Source organism: Tenrec ecaudatus, chromosome 1 (assembly GCF_050624435.1).
Source record: "Tenrec ecaudatus isolate mTenEca1 chromosome 1, mTenEca1.hap1, whole genome shotgun sequence".
Classification (NCBI taxonomy): Eukaryota; Metazoa; Chordata; class Mammalia; order Afrosoricida; family Tenrecidae; genus Tenrec; species Tenrec ecaudatus.
Genome location: NC_134530.1, coordinates 216,562,164 through 216,576,971, shown reverse-complemented (window position 1 = coordinate 216,576,971; position 14,808 = coordinate 216,562,164).

Sequence of the window (14,808 nt, the reverse complement as noted above, 5' to 3'; positions counted from 1 at the left end):
TGTTATGCAATGCATGATTGTATCTTGAAAAAAATGTGCACACAGGAGGAGATTTCCACAGAGGAAATATGATTTGAACAAGAAAAAAAGTATAGATTAGCATATAAGAAAGTCCATTGATGTGAATGACTGAAAGAAGCAATGACAAGGGAAGAAATGGCAAATAAAGAGACGATTAAACTGGTCAGAATCTATGCAAGGACAACTAACAGCTAACCAGTGTGGTTAATTTCGTGGAGAGAACAGAGGAAAATATGTTATATAGGGAATTTTTCAGATTAAGATAGCTAATGATCTAATTAAAGTTGCTAGGGATCATTTACAATTTGAGATTAATAACAAAGAAGAGATATTTGAACAAGAGATAAAAATGCATTAATTTAGAAACTATATGGGAAGAGTCATTCATTTAGGAAAATAGGTAATAAATGAAAGAGACTAAGGAAAGAACTATGAAGAAAACCATACTTTTAGGATGGGGGAGGGAAGAGATGAAGAATCCTATGTAACAAGAGACTTTAGGGAGTTAGACAGAGAAATGGGTGGAAGCAGCATCACAGAAACAAAGGGATGAAAGAGTTTCAAAAACAGGAGATGGGTCAGCATTAGCAAACTATGCCCACAGTACACTTGAGCACAGATTGACATGAAAACACGCAAACTCACAAGGGAAGGACTAAGTAAAAGCAAACCATGCATGAAAGGAGATTCAGTCTCAGAAACGAAATAGAGAAGGATCTAGTAAATGGGTGTGGGTCTGTTTTTGTTTGTTTGTTTGTTTCTGTATTATTATTATAGATTCTAAATGGAGCCCTGGTTTTGCAAATGTTAAAGCATTCCCAAGAGGATGGTGCATAGAAAGGGTCTGGGTGGCCCACTTGAGCTCCTGCAGCTGCACAAGACGGAAGGGAGAACAGCACTGCTGACCAAACTCAATGCTGCTGCTGAAGCTGAGGTCACGTGGGCCTAAACCCTCCAACCATCCCTCCCAAGGCACTTTTTGCTTCTCACCTGGGTTTGATCATTCACTGTCATGGCCCTACAGCATTCAGACAATACTCGTGATTTATGGGATCTCCTAAGTAAATGAATGGACTACAAATACAATTATTTGGGCAGGGAAGTCTCTTCTCTGATGTGTCCATTCCGTCTCTTTCTGGTCTTTGGCCTCTGCCCTGCTGATGCAATGTGTGTCAGGCTGGGTTGTCTACAGAAACACATCTAATGACACTCATCTATGTAGAAGAAAAAGCTTTATACTAAGAAATAATTATAAATCAAGAAGGCATCCCAGCCTAGTCCAACTCATAAGTTTAATGATAGTCTATAAGTCCATTTTTAGCTGCATGCTGGTGACACAGAACATTAAACCAAGAAGCAAGGAGGTCATAGGCTGGTGGGTGCAGAGTCAGTGGATCCAAAGTTGGTGGAAACATGGCAGAGCTCTAACACACAAATTCTTCCAACTCATACCAGTTCAAATTGATAAAGAATAAATACAATGTAAGCAAATCTGATCTAAGTTGTATATTGAGCTTAAGAAAGCCACCCACTTGAAATGAGAATGAAGGCGTATATCAGAAATAGATGTATTATGATAATATTGCATGATAACTGCTGTTTATCTAGTAAACATTGCTGCACATGTAAATTATGTAATATATATGGCGATCACTAAAAAATCTCCAGGAAATATATTTAGAAAAAAAAAAGAATGCCAAAAGGCTCACCACAAGAAAGTAGCCAAATACAAACAAACGCAGAAAAATTAAAGATCTCAGACACTTAAAAACAAACAAGTAAATAAAACTAACTATAAATGCAGTAGATATTTCATTTTAATAATAACTTTAACTACAAATGGTCTTAATATCCCATTCAAAAGACAAAGAGTAAAAAAATGGAAAAAGAAAACCATGATTCATTTCGGTTGAAAAGCTTTGGCTATCCACAAGAAACACACCTTAAACATTAGGACACACACTGAAAACAAACACACAGAGAAAGAATATTCCATTCAAGCAATAAACAAAAGCTAAGAAAGGTGACGACACTGATCAGAAAAAAATATACATTAAATGAAAATAGATTATAAGAAATAATGAAGGGCATTCATTTACATATAATATAAAATAATCCATTCAGGAAGAAATATAACAATTATAAATATAAATTGAGATGGTAATTTCAAAGTCCATGGTTCAAATCTGTCAGCAACTCTATGGAAGAAGACTGAAACTGTCTGATCGTTAAAGATGAACAGTATCAGAAAAATTATGCATAGTTCTACTCTGTCCTACAGACAGTCTATGAATTGGAATGGACTCGATAGTAGTGAGTGTAGCTATTTTGTTTATGCACCTAATGGCAATGCTCAAAAATATGGCAAACAAGACTCAGTTATATGAAAAATAGACAAATCCACAGTAATGAGTCTCATTGGTAGTTACAGGTAGCACCTCTAAAAGATCACTAAGGATATTTCTACAACTTGTCTAACAATTTGTCATACTATGGTGTACAATAAAGAATGTAGAAACCTAATGAAATGAAACAAATTGGATCTATAAACATGGAACAGTTACCTGGCATCAGGACAATGCACATTCTTCTCCAACTCACGGCGATTATTTTCCAGAATGAACCATTTATTAGAACACAAAGTATGTCTCAAAAATTTAAATCTAAAAGGACTGATGTCATACAAATCATCTTCTTTGACTATAACTATATGAAGCTAGTAATCAAAAATAAGAAAACCTTTAAAAACAAAAATAAAGACAAGACATGAAAACTAAATAGCACATTACAAAAAAGGATCTGAAAGAAACAAAAGTAGAATTTTAAAATTCCTTGAATCAGCAAAATGAAATACAACTTATCACAACCTTTAAAATGCAGCAAAAGCAGTATTCAATGGCAAATTAATAGTAATGAAAGTCTCCATTTTAAAAAATGAGTAAGCTGCCACATGGAGTGGTACCCACACTACTCACTCACCATTTCCCTAGCACTGCAACTTCTGGCAGCCCCAATCTTCCCAGACTGGCACACTGTGTCACATCCTACCTCTGCCCGAGCCGCAGGGAAGCAAAGTCGTGGATTGGGGTCATGAAGGCCTGCTGAGTGCAGCTTTGCCTGCAATCACAAGGAGTCAAGATCCAGGTCCTTGCAGGCCTACCTGGTGAACGCCACCCCCCCCTACCCAGGGCCTTGGATAGGCACTGCCTGGGTCCATCCCAGCTTGGGAATCATTCCTGCCCAGTCCGCTCCCAGCCCACTCAGTGAGTGGAACAGTGGATAGTATATCCCTGGTCCAGAGGACATCCTTGCCTCAAATCTAGTCTACCTCTGGAACCCAGGGGACCAGGGACCCAGTTCTGGGAGCTCCCCAGCTCACGTTGGTCACACCACTATAGATCTCAACAGAGCTACCACCTGCTGATTGGCCCCCTACAGCCCTATTACTGTACTGGGAGCTATTCACCAGTCAAACTGAGTTCCCCACAGCTGTCCCCATCAGTGCTGTCAATCTCTTGTCACTATTGACCACTGAGTCACTGTGGCACCTGCCTACACAGCAGTCTGACCCACCTCCGTAGTAGGCCATAGGCAGCCCTTGGAAATACCATTTCCAGCCATGCACAGAAAGAACACAGAGTGTCATGGTCTCCCAGAAATATGGTGCCCAGCTCTTTGAAATCATCACGTACACAACAGCATACCACATCACTTCCAACAAAAAACAAGAAAGACAAACCACAACAGCAGAGCTAACTACACCTATAGAAGAATCTGACGTGGACTTGCCACAAAAAGAAATTTTCAGAAGGCTGCTTGGAGTAATACAGGAGATGAGGGAAGCTACATGGACTAAGGATGCAATGATAGAGGGGATGAAGGCCATTTACCAAAGGGATGAAGTAGCAGAAGCTACAGACAAGATCATGGATCTCACAAACAGATTAGAGGAGGCTGAGAACTATGTCAGTGATCTCAAAGACAACCAGGCAGGTCTCAGCAGAGGAGAAAGACAATCAAACAAGGTAATTATAACGGCAGAACATAGATGCAAAAATCTTTAAGAAGATATTGACCAATAGAATACAGAAGTATATAAAACACAAGATCAAGTAGGATTCATCCCAGGGATGCTGGGATGGTTTAACATCGGAAAATTCATCAATATTATATACAACATTGATAAGAAAAAGTATAATAACCACATGATATTATCTATAGATGCAGTAAAATCATTTGACAAAATTCAACGCCCATTCTCAATTAAGACATGCAAGAGGATAGGAATGGAAGGCCAATTCCTCAAGTTAATACAAGCTATCTACAAAAAGCCAACAGCTAACATCCTAGTCAATGGAGAAAAGACGAGTTCAATCCCACTGAAACTGGGGACTTGACAAGGATGTCCCTTGTCCCCACTTCTATTCAATATTGTACTGGAGGTCCTAGCTAATAACAAGACAACAGAAGGACATCCAAGAAATCCAACAGGGAGAGGGGTAGGTGAAATTATCGTTATTTGCAGATGACATGTTTCTGTTCATTGAAAATCCCAAAAGCTCCACAACTGGAGTACTGAGAGCAGTAGAGGAATATAGAAGAGTGGCGGGATACAAGATCAACAAACAGAAGTTGATTGGTTTGTTATATACAGCAGACAAGACCATGGAAGTACCCTTCACAATAACTAAGAACAAATCCATATATCTAGGGATTTATTTATCAACAACAACAAAAACAAAACAAAAAAACAAATAGAAAAGGAAGATCAAAAGAAATGAAAATATATCAGAAAAAATGTAAATACTAAAAATCAGAACAAAAAAAATAAAACAAAAAATCCAAAAAACCAGAACTTGTGTTTTTGAAAGGATCAATAAAAAAGTCAAATCACAGGATTGGTACAACAGACTGACAAAACAACAACAACAAAACAGAAATGAAAAAATGATTAAATGAAGCTGGTGACATTATAGCCCATCCAGTAGAGATAAAGAAGGTGATCATAGATTACTATAAAAACATCCTCCTTCAACGAAGTAAAATATTTAGATGACATTGACAAACTTCTAGAAACACACTACCTACCTCAAGCACAACTATCAGTAGATAACTTACACATACTCATTTCAAAAGAAGAGGTTAAAGGTGCCGTCCCCTCAAAACAAAAACACAACAGAACTGGATGGTACATGGATAGTTGTGCCAGATATTTAGAGAAGAGTTGACACCAATTTTACTGAGTCTCTAAAATATAAAACGGTGAAACACTGCTAGAATAACCTGATACCTAAACCAATACACCAAAAAATTCCAAACTGATACATCCCTTATGAACATAGATGTAATTCTTTGAACTAAAATAAGTACAACAAATTTTAGCAACATATGAAAAATAATTAGATCAACAGCATAACATGTTTATAATCACCATGCTCTAAGAGTAGTTCTGCATTAAAAAGCCAATTAATGGAATCCATCATGACAACAAAACAAAGGAAAAAATATATGAACATATAGGTATGCAGAAAAGATATTTGCTAAAGTTCAACACCCTTTCCTGATAAAACTATCAGGAAAGTAACAATAAAAATTTTAAATTCAATTAGATGCATATATGCAAAACTAACAGGCTCAACAGACATCTACATTGTTAATTCAGGAGATGCAAAAACTACAAAAGGATATAATCTTACTCTTGCTAAAATGGCACTGGTAAAACAATAATAATATGTGAGGAGATTGGACTTTTATGCAACCTTTGCGTAAAATGGACAACTATGAAGAAATGTACGGCACTTTCTCAAACAAACAAACTGGAAGCTGAACTACCTAATGATTGAACAAGTCCATCCATGGGTATTTGTAACCTCTTGTTGTTAGGTGCCATTGAGTCACTTCTGATCTTTAGAGACCCTATGTACAAGAGGATGAAACACTGCCCAATCCTGCACCTTGCTCACAGTTGCTATGTTTGAGCCTATCATTGCAGCCACTGTGACATTCAGTCTTGTTAAGGGTTTTCCTCTGCTCCACTTCCCCCTACTTTATCGAGCATGGTGTCCTTTTCCAGGGATTGGTCTCTCCTGATAACATGTCCCGTGTATGTGAGACCAAATGTCCACATTCTTGCTTCTAAGAATCATTCTGTCTGGACTTCTTCCAAAATAGGTTGATTTGTGCTTTTGTCAATGTGTTAGTCTGGGTGGACTAGAGAAACAAATCCAGTGAAACTCTATATGTGTAAGAGAGAGCTTTATGTCAAGAAGTAATTATATATCAAGCAAACATCCCATCCCAGTACAGCTCAAGTCCCTAAGTCCAATACTAGTCCATAAATCCTCTTCAGACTCATGCAACCACAATGCAGGAAGATCACAAACCAGTGGGAGCAGAGTCATGGGGACCCAATAGCAGTGGCCACATTGCAGGACTCACCCAGTCTCAGCATGGCTTCTCAACAGGAAGGTGAAGACAGAGGGAGAGAGGAGGTTCCCTGGACCCTCCTTAAGAGAAGCTCATTCCCACAAGGAGGCACCATCAGGCTGTGGCCTGATTGACAGGCTAGACTCCACCCCTACCCTTTTATATCTTCAAGTTGACACAAAAATAAGTAACTACTACAGTCAGTCCATGCTATTTTCACGTTTGACACTGTATACCCTATATGCCTAAAAAGAAATGACCAGAGCAGACATGTGCGCACCTATGTTCACTGCTGCTTTATTCACACATCTGTGTGCTTCTAGATTAAAGAGAAGGGTGTGAAGAAGGGTGACGCTCTAGTTCACTTCTGCTTAGCTTTCTTTTGGGGTGATAGATTGCTTTGGATAGTCTAATAAATATCATTGACCTTTTCATTAAAAATGGATGTAGAAATAATTTCTTGCAATTTGATTAATTAAAAAGTCCCTGAAGCCAGGATAAAAAAATTCATGATATGCTCTTATTTTTAAGTTTAGAGGAAGAAAGAAGAGTTTCTGATTTTTGTTTTTCCTTCTTTTATTAAAAAATATTTTATTGGGGGCTCATACAACTTTTATCACATCCATCCATCCATACATCAATTGTATAAAGCACATTTGTACATTTGTTACCCTCATCATTCTCAAAACATTTTCTCCTCACATAAGCCCTTGGCATCAGCTCCTCATTTTCCCCCCTCTTCCCCGCTCCCTCATGAACCCTTGATAGTTTGTAAATTATTATTTTGTCAGGAACCCAAGTTCTCTAAAGATTGAGATAAAGTTGGGACAGAATTGTAGGCCTTGACAGGTGTGTATGAATTATGGACAGCTAGATTGAAATACAGGAAAGAACTTAGCGTTGTTGAAAATATTCTGCTTGAGGTTTAAAGCTCTAATGGAAGTTTGAAATAAGTCATCGCAGTGTTTGAGCACAGCGTTTTCTCTAACATTCCTCAACAGCCTGGGAGGAACGGGAAAGAAGACTAATGGGCTGATCTGAAATGCGAGAGCAGTGCAATATTGGCCTTCAAGAAGTCAAAGGAAAGAGAAATTAAAGTGGATTATAGATTATATTAGTTAAATGATTGATAACGATGTTCATGATGAAAAGGGAGGAATGCATAGAATACTGAGGGTGTATTTTGTCATGTTTTATATCTTGAGCTTTGCAATTAAGCAGGCCAACCTTCTTATAAAATCTAGTTAACGTTAAAAAGCTTTCTAAACCAATGCTTCTGAATTTGTAGTTGTGAAATGGAAAACTAAAGGCACTGCTTGCTGTTACTAAGTGCTGAGATGCTAACTGCAAGGTCAGGGGTTCAAACCCCCTAACTCATCTGAGAGAGCAGGGTGAGCCGGCCAGCTCCAGTTAAGATTGGTGGTCTCAGGAACCCCATACAGATTGCTGTGAATCAGAATCCTCTTAATGGCAGTGGATTTGGTTTTCGTGTTGACACCAATTATTTGGGAGGACTAAATAAGAAACTGCATAGAAAATTCTCAGTACAAATTCGTTATCTTCATCATCATATCAACAGGTCTACAGGCTAAACAACCGGAGAGTATGATAGGTTTAAAGAACAATGTTCATATGAGAGAGGATATGAAAATGTCAATGGGAAGAAGCTGAAGTTATAGGAAGTCTTTCAAAAGGGGGAATTATTTTGAATAACAGTATTTAGAGTGTGACCTTAGGAGCAAAATTCCAAACTGGAAGCAAAAAGTCAGTGGAATCATGCCATCAAATAGGAACAACCATAGCAGTTGCCATGGATATTAGAGTTTTATAGGGCTATCATAATAAAGAAGGCATCCTCGTGATCTGCCGGGTTACAAGTTGAGCTGCTAACTGCAGGATCGGTGGTTCAAACCCACCAGCAGCTTTGGGGGAGAAAGATGAGGCTTTCCAGTCCCTATGAAAATGTACAGTATTGGGGACCCACTGGAGCAATTCTACTATTTTATAGAGTTGCTATGAGTCAGAATCAACAGAAAAGATGACAAGATGACAGTGAGGTTTTCAGTTGAGTCATAACAAAGTACCGCAAAGTGTTTGGCTCTATACAACAGAAACGAATGGTCTCCTGGATCTCGAGGCAGAGACTCTGAGAACGGTGTTGACTGCTCCATAGCTGTCCAGCTTCTGCTAGCTTCAGTTATCACTTGGCTTGCAGCTATCGTGTTGCAAGGCATCCTTCGTCTGTCCCTCTGTGTCTTTTCTCCTCTTGCTTAAGAACACCACTCGGATGGGATTAGTACCTTCCCTACTTCAGTATGACTTTATGTGGAATAACATAGCAAAAAAAACACAACACCCTCACTTCCATAAAGTCGACCCTAACCCATAGCAAACCTACAAGACAGGATAGAGCTACTTATAGGAGTAGAGAGCCCCGTCTTTCTCCCTCTGAGCAACTGTTGGTTTCGAACTGCTGACTTTGCAGTTAGCTCAATGCATAACCACAATATTACCAGGGCTCCTTTCCAAAAGAGGCCTGATTCACAACTATCAGCAATCAGAAATTCAACATATCTTTTGGGTGGGACAAAATTCAGTCACTAGCAGTATGCCTCAACCACTCCTGCTCTGGAGGCAAATCAACTATTTTAAGAATTATGGGCCTCTTTTAGGTTGTATAAGTTATCTTTTCCATACATGTTTATAGCTATCTTAAATCTTAACCTTTTATATCTTAGTATTATTATTTATACTCATCAATTTTATTTTTGTATCAATTAATCACGTGTAGGCACGATGCATGAGGAAAATGACAAGGTCAAAAGGCAAGAGGCATGAAATACCACATTAAACTATGCTATTCTGACACATGCCTGGTTAATATAGAATGATGACAATGAACAATTTCTGATAGGCAGTATAATTAGAAACAGCACATTCTTCAAGGCTCGGAGAAGAAGTGAACTGAATTCCTATGAACCCTGAAAGGTTCGATGCAGTTCAAGGAAAGGTTAAGCTCGCTGTTGTTTTCTGAGTTCACTTGCCAGTCCCTAATTGCAGTAATAGACATTCATTTGCAAACTTGGAAAAGCTTCATTTACATGACAGATCCAAGAATTCATGCTCTTATTATCTTTCTTTTCATTTTGTTTTTTAAATACTGCCTCCTGAAAACACAAATAAGAAGTAATTATGACGAATAGCCTAAGGAAAGGAAACTCTGTATTCTCTTTTTCCAATTTATATTATTAATTGCATGACCCTATATTGATTCAGGCCGAGGACATTCCTTACTGAAAGTTAACGCTGGACAAAGTAAATAATATACACTCGTCTAGGGACAAATTCATCAGGGAAACATTCTGATGTCACGATGATACAAAACTTGATGAATGATGAGCAACTTATTTCTAGAAGGAAACACATCTTACATAGAACTGAAGTTTATTTCTTTTCCACACATTTGCTTACCAAATGTGAGGACTGTTATTGCTGTTGTTGTCTTAAAAAAAAAGTATAGAAACAGGACCTGACTTCAAATACAGCAAATAAATCAAAGAAGCAAATATAGGTTGAGGCTACATTCATATCCCCTAGAGTGGAGATAGCTAGCTGATGTTTTTTGCCTTTGGATTTCTTTCATGGGATAGCAGCATCCTCCAAGCTTGGAGAGCGTACGACCAGAGCACCAGAGTGGGCGCTTTCCACCCTTACACCAAACAGTGAGGAGACGGAAGACTTACGAAAATGCTGTGAGGATACTCTGTTCCACCTACCGCTGCACATTGGCCCCTGGGTCATTCCAAATAGGAACTCAATGGATTCGGCTCCTTTGCACCTCCTTTCTCTCATTGTTCGGAGCTTGACGTAAGCCAAAATGATTTCCTGTAAATTATTAACATAATCACATAATGCATCATATTTACTTGCTTAGCTTTATTCACCGGGAATAGAGATTCTTTAAGAAAAAGGGAGAGGTGGGAAATGTGCGCAAACATCTTGGTTTTCAGATGTGCTATGCTCTGCCGACCCCCATCGATCTCTGCGACCTCAGGGTGCAGTCTTCTGGAGCTAGCCTGCTGTTATGTCAAGACCAACCTGAAAATTCCTCTTCAGCCCAAACCAGAGCAAATCAAATCAAAACCACAAATCTGATATGAAGCCCTTGAAAAGTGGCATTGAACTTTAGAAAAGGTTCCTTGGGAAGATGAGAAATTGTTTACCTGACAAACCAAAGAGAGATCTTTCAACATTTCTGTTTAAAATGCCTATGCATTTCCTTCAAAGTTCTACTTTTCAGCACTCATGATGTCCATGTTTTAAAATTTTATTTATTTTTTTAAATGGGAGTAGCTTGAACCTGATTGCTGACCTTCTGATTGTGCTCATGATGAGACATTTACTCTTGAGCAAGATCTTTACCGCCGTAAGTAGTTATACATGTGTAAAAGAAATGGTATCTAGTTCACAATGTCGTCGAAGAATTAGGTCAACTAATAAGTGCAAACTAAGACTCTACAACACTTGTTGACATGAAGTCTGTTCCAATTCAGAGTGACCCTATAGGACAGGCAGAACTTCATCTTAAGCAGCTTCCATCTACAGTGAAGGCTGCCGTCGAATGGACCCACGGTGACACTATTGGGCAGAGGACAACTGTCCCTGGGAGTTTGTGAGGCTGGAACTGTTTATATAAGTAGAAAGCCCTGATTTTTTGTAAGTGCTAAGCCACCTGGGAACCCCTACTATGTCACCAAGGCTCCTTAATTATTTACGTACTTTTCTATTCGTTGGTCTTCATACCTTGGTGGTATTTAAAAATATTTTAAACTATAATTGCTGCAATGCTTGAAAATATTTGTTATTTTCTATTTTGGAGGCACTAATCTAAAATTGTATTAGCTAATTGATCATAATATATGTCCTGTGTCATTAATTTTCATAATTGTCTTTTGAAATACTGATCATTTTAATTTCCATGGTATGAATGAGGAAATGGAGGTATAGGGAGGTCTAGTAAGAGAGGAAGTGGGATTTATAATACTGTTTTATATTTGGGGCACGCTGTGCTCACAACCCAAAGGTCAGCAGTTCAGAGTCGCCAGCAGAGGCTTTCTATTCCAGTCTTGGAAACCCACAGGGGTAGTTTGACCCTGTCTTAGGGGGTCACTCTGAGTCAGAATCTGCTTGCTAGCAGTAAGTTTGTTGTTTTATATTTTTGAATATTTTTTGTTTTCATTTATCAGCTTACTTTATAACTTTTTTCATATTTCATTTGCTCTTATTTTCTATTTAATGATGGTAGGCAGAAAATTGAACACATTGGCAGTATTATAGAATTGCCTACAGCCTACATAGGAGGTATTGGTGTATATTTTTCTTCCATTTGATGAGGCAATGACTGTTTCGCATCTACCTTCGTGATAATGTGAGAAATAGCATGGAATTTGGAGTTAGATAAGGCCTGCTAAGAGTATTACAAGAGAACATTTATTTTACGTAGGCTGTTCCAAATCTTTATCTTTTGGTGGAGTATGCAATCGACAGCTGTGATGTTCACCTAATAAGATTTAAAGTTAAAATTAGCCAGTTCTTTTAATAGACTTCTGTAAGCAAATATTTAATGGAGGATCCAGCAGTGTTTAGAATGTTGAACCTGGCTGTACAATGCTTTCCTAACCACACGTTTCAAACCCCAGATAAAGAATCCTACTTTTATGAAGGTTTTTTAACCATCTGCCTAGTAGAACTGCATTGTAGATTATTGGTTGTAGATTTTTCACTTTAACATAATTATAATCTCTGAGATTTAAGGCTTATTCTTGTGAAACACATCTCTTTTTAATGGGATTCAACTAAGTGGCAATGCTGTCTACCAACCAATTTTTGCCTATATTATTACTTTCTAAATCATGCCTAGGTTTTTCCTTACCACATTCAAGTCCACGTAGTGATAGTAGAATTAGAACTTGGTCTACAGGTCCTGAAGAACTTGTCCTCTTCCTTTAAAAAAAAAAAAAAGGTTGGAAACGTTCTCATATTGCTTATACCAAGTTGCCAATTTGGGGTCAAGTCAGACAACTAGCAGTTATAGTTCTGCATAATTCTAACTTCTGTCAGGCTTATGGTTTCATTATGAATAACCCAGTAATTCCTGGAATCAAAGTCTCTTTTGGAATGCAGCTGTGGGGGAACTTAAATGGAAAGCCGTGTTCCTTATCATTTTCCTATGAATGAATATCATTCAGTTTGCAACTGTTTTAAAGCAGGATTCCAAGAATTGCAAGAGTGATCTGATATTACTGGCTCTATCTTTTGTTAATGACACCCAATAACTAATTCACCTTTTAAAAAAATTAGAGCAGTCATATTCTAGTGTCAACTGAGTTCAAATAGAGTAGACCGTAGTTTCTAAATATATCCTAAATAGATTCCTATTAAACCATGGCCTCTGTGCTTACATAAGCCCCAATGACACAAATCATTAAGCACTTAGCTGTTAATCTAAAGGCTTATATTTAGAAACTACCCAATAGTTTAATCGTAGAAATGCCTGGCAATATCTTTCTTTAAAGATTCCAGCCTAGGAAATCTAATGAGGCCATTCTCCTCCGTCTCACTGGTAAGTAGGAGTCAAAAATCCACTCGAGTGCACTTAGCAACAAAACCTTCTGCACCTACGTAGTGTTTAGTTTTCTTATTTAAGGATTGTATGTTTATTCATTCTATTTTTACTCACTCAAATCTGGTTCAGAATTCAAATGTGGAATACTAAGTATCTTAACTTTATCAAACACTATTTTTTTCCAGATTAATATAGACTGCATGTCCCTCATACAGGTCATCAGTATTCTCACCCAAATTAATGAGTCCACACTCAAAATCACATCAACACAGGTTCTTTTTCCCCCCTCATCATATTTAGGCCTTTACTTAGGTTTCATCTTGCTCAACTTACTACTGGGTCAGACACTCTGCATTGCATGTCCCTCCTAAGGCATCTTCATGAGGGGAGGAAATTGTTTTTCTTATTTATTCTCTATTATATCTCCAACCAGTAGAACAGTAGCTAGCATGAGGTAGACACCCCATAAGTATGTATTGAATAAGAGAATTAGCAGTTTTTGCTTATGGTTGCATAAAACACTTTAGTTCTTCCTGGCTGTCTTATTGAAGAGCCCTGGGAATGAAAGGGTTAAACACGCCACTGTTGATGAAAGATTGACAGTGTGAGCCCGCCAGTGACTTCTTGGGAAGAAAGAACTGGCCACCTGTTTCTGGGAAGGTCATCCACCGTTACAGATGAAAAACAGTTACACTTGTGACAAAACCCAATTACCCTTGCACACCAAGTGATTCTGACTCACACGGGTGCTAGGGAATAGGATAGAGCGTCTTCATAGGCTTCCGAGGTTGTCAATCAACAATGGTGCTGTTTGTTCCATGCATGCGTAAGGTTTACTAAGGCATTAGGTCAGTTGACATTTGATAACACTGTAAATATGTTGGCGTTATTTGATTGATGAGCATTATGTCTCAACTCACAGTTAGACTGATCAGTGCCAAATCCTGATTCTATCAGGTTTACACCATGCACATGACTTTGAAAAGCTTTTCTTTTCTTTCCTTTAACTTTTAAAATGATTTCCTCAATTTTTAATGTGGAAAAAAAATCTTTATTCGGGTTCATGAAGAAAAATACAATGCCATCAATTAGATTCCGAATCATCGAAACCTTCTACAGCAATGGAACTGCTCCGCAGGGCTCTGAGACCATTGCTCTTCATGAGAACAGGCCACTTCATCTTGCTTACACAGACCGTCTGGCGAATTTGAACTGCCTGCCGTGCAACCAGCTGGAAGTCAAATGCTTAACATACTGTGCCACTAGCACTCCTTCCTATAGCCAGCTAAATGTATAGACTTAAAGTACCTGGCCTATAGACCTTTGGTACAAATGGTTAAGCACCCAACTACTGCCCCAAAGGGCTGTGATTAAACCCATTAAGACACGACTGGTAAACTGATTCCAAAAACAACAACTTGGAAAAGTCCATGTCATTACTGCAAGGTGCCCTCAAGTCGGTCCATCTCATGGTGGCTTTCAGGAACAAAAGAACAAGCTCTACCTGGCCCCGTGTTATGCTCGAAACTGGTGTGATGTGAGAGACCGTTGCTGTAGAACAGCGTGAATCCAACTCATTGAGGCTTTCCCTCTTTCTGTGGCTTGAGCTTACTAAGCTTGATATCCTCTCCCAAGGATTGGTCTTTCCTGATAGCATATCCAGAGTATATGAGAAGTCCCACAACCCTGGCTTCTAAGAGGCATTCACATGTACTCCCGCCTATACAGACGTGTCT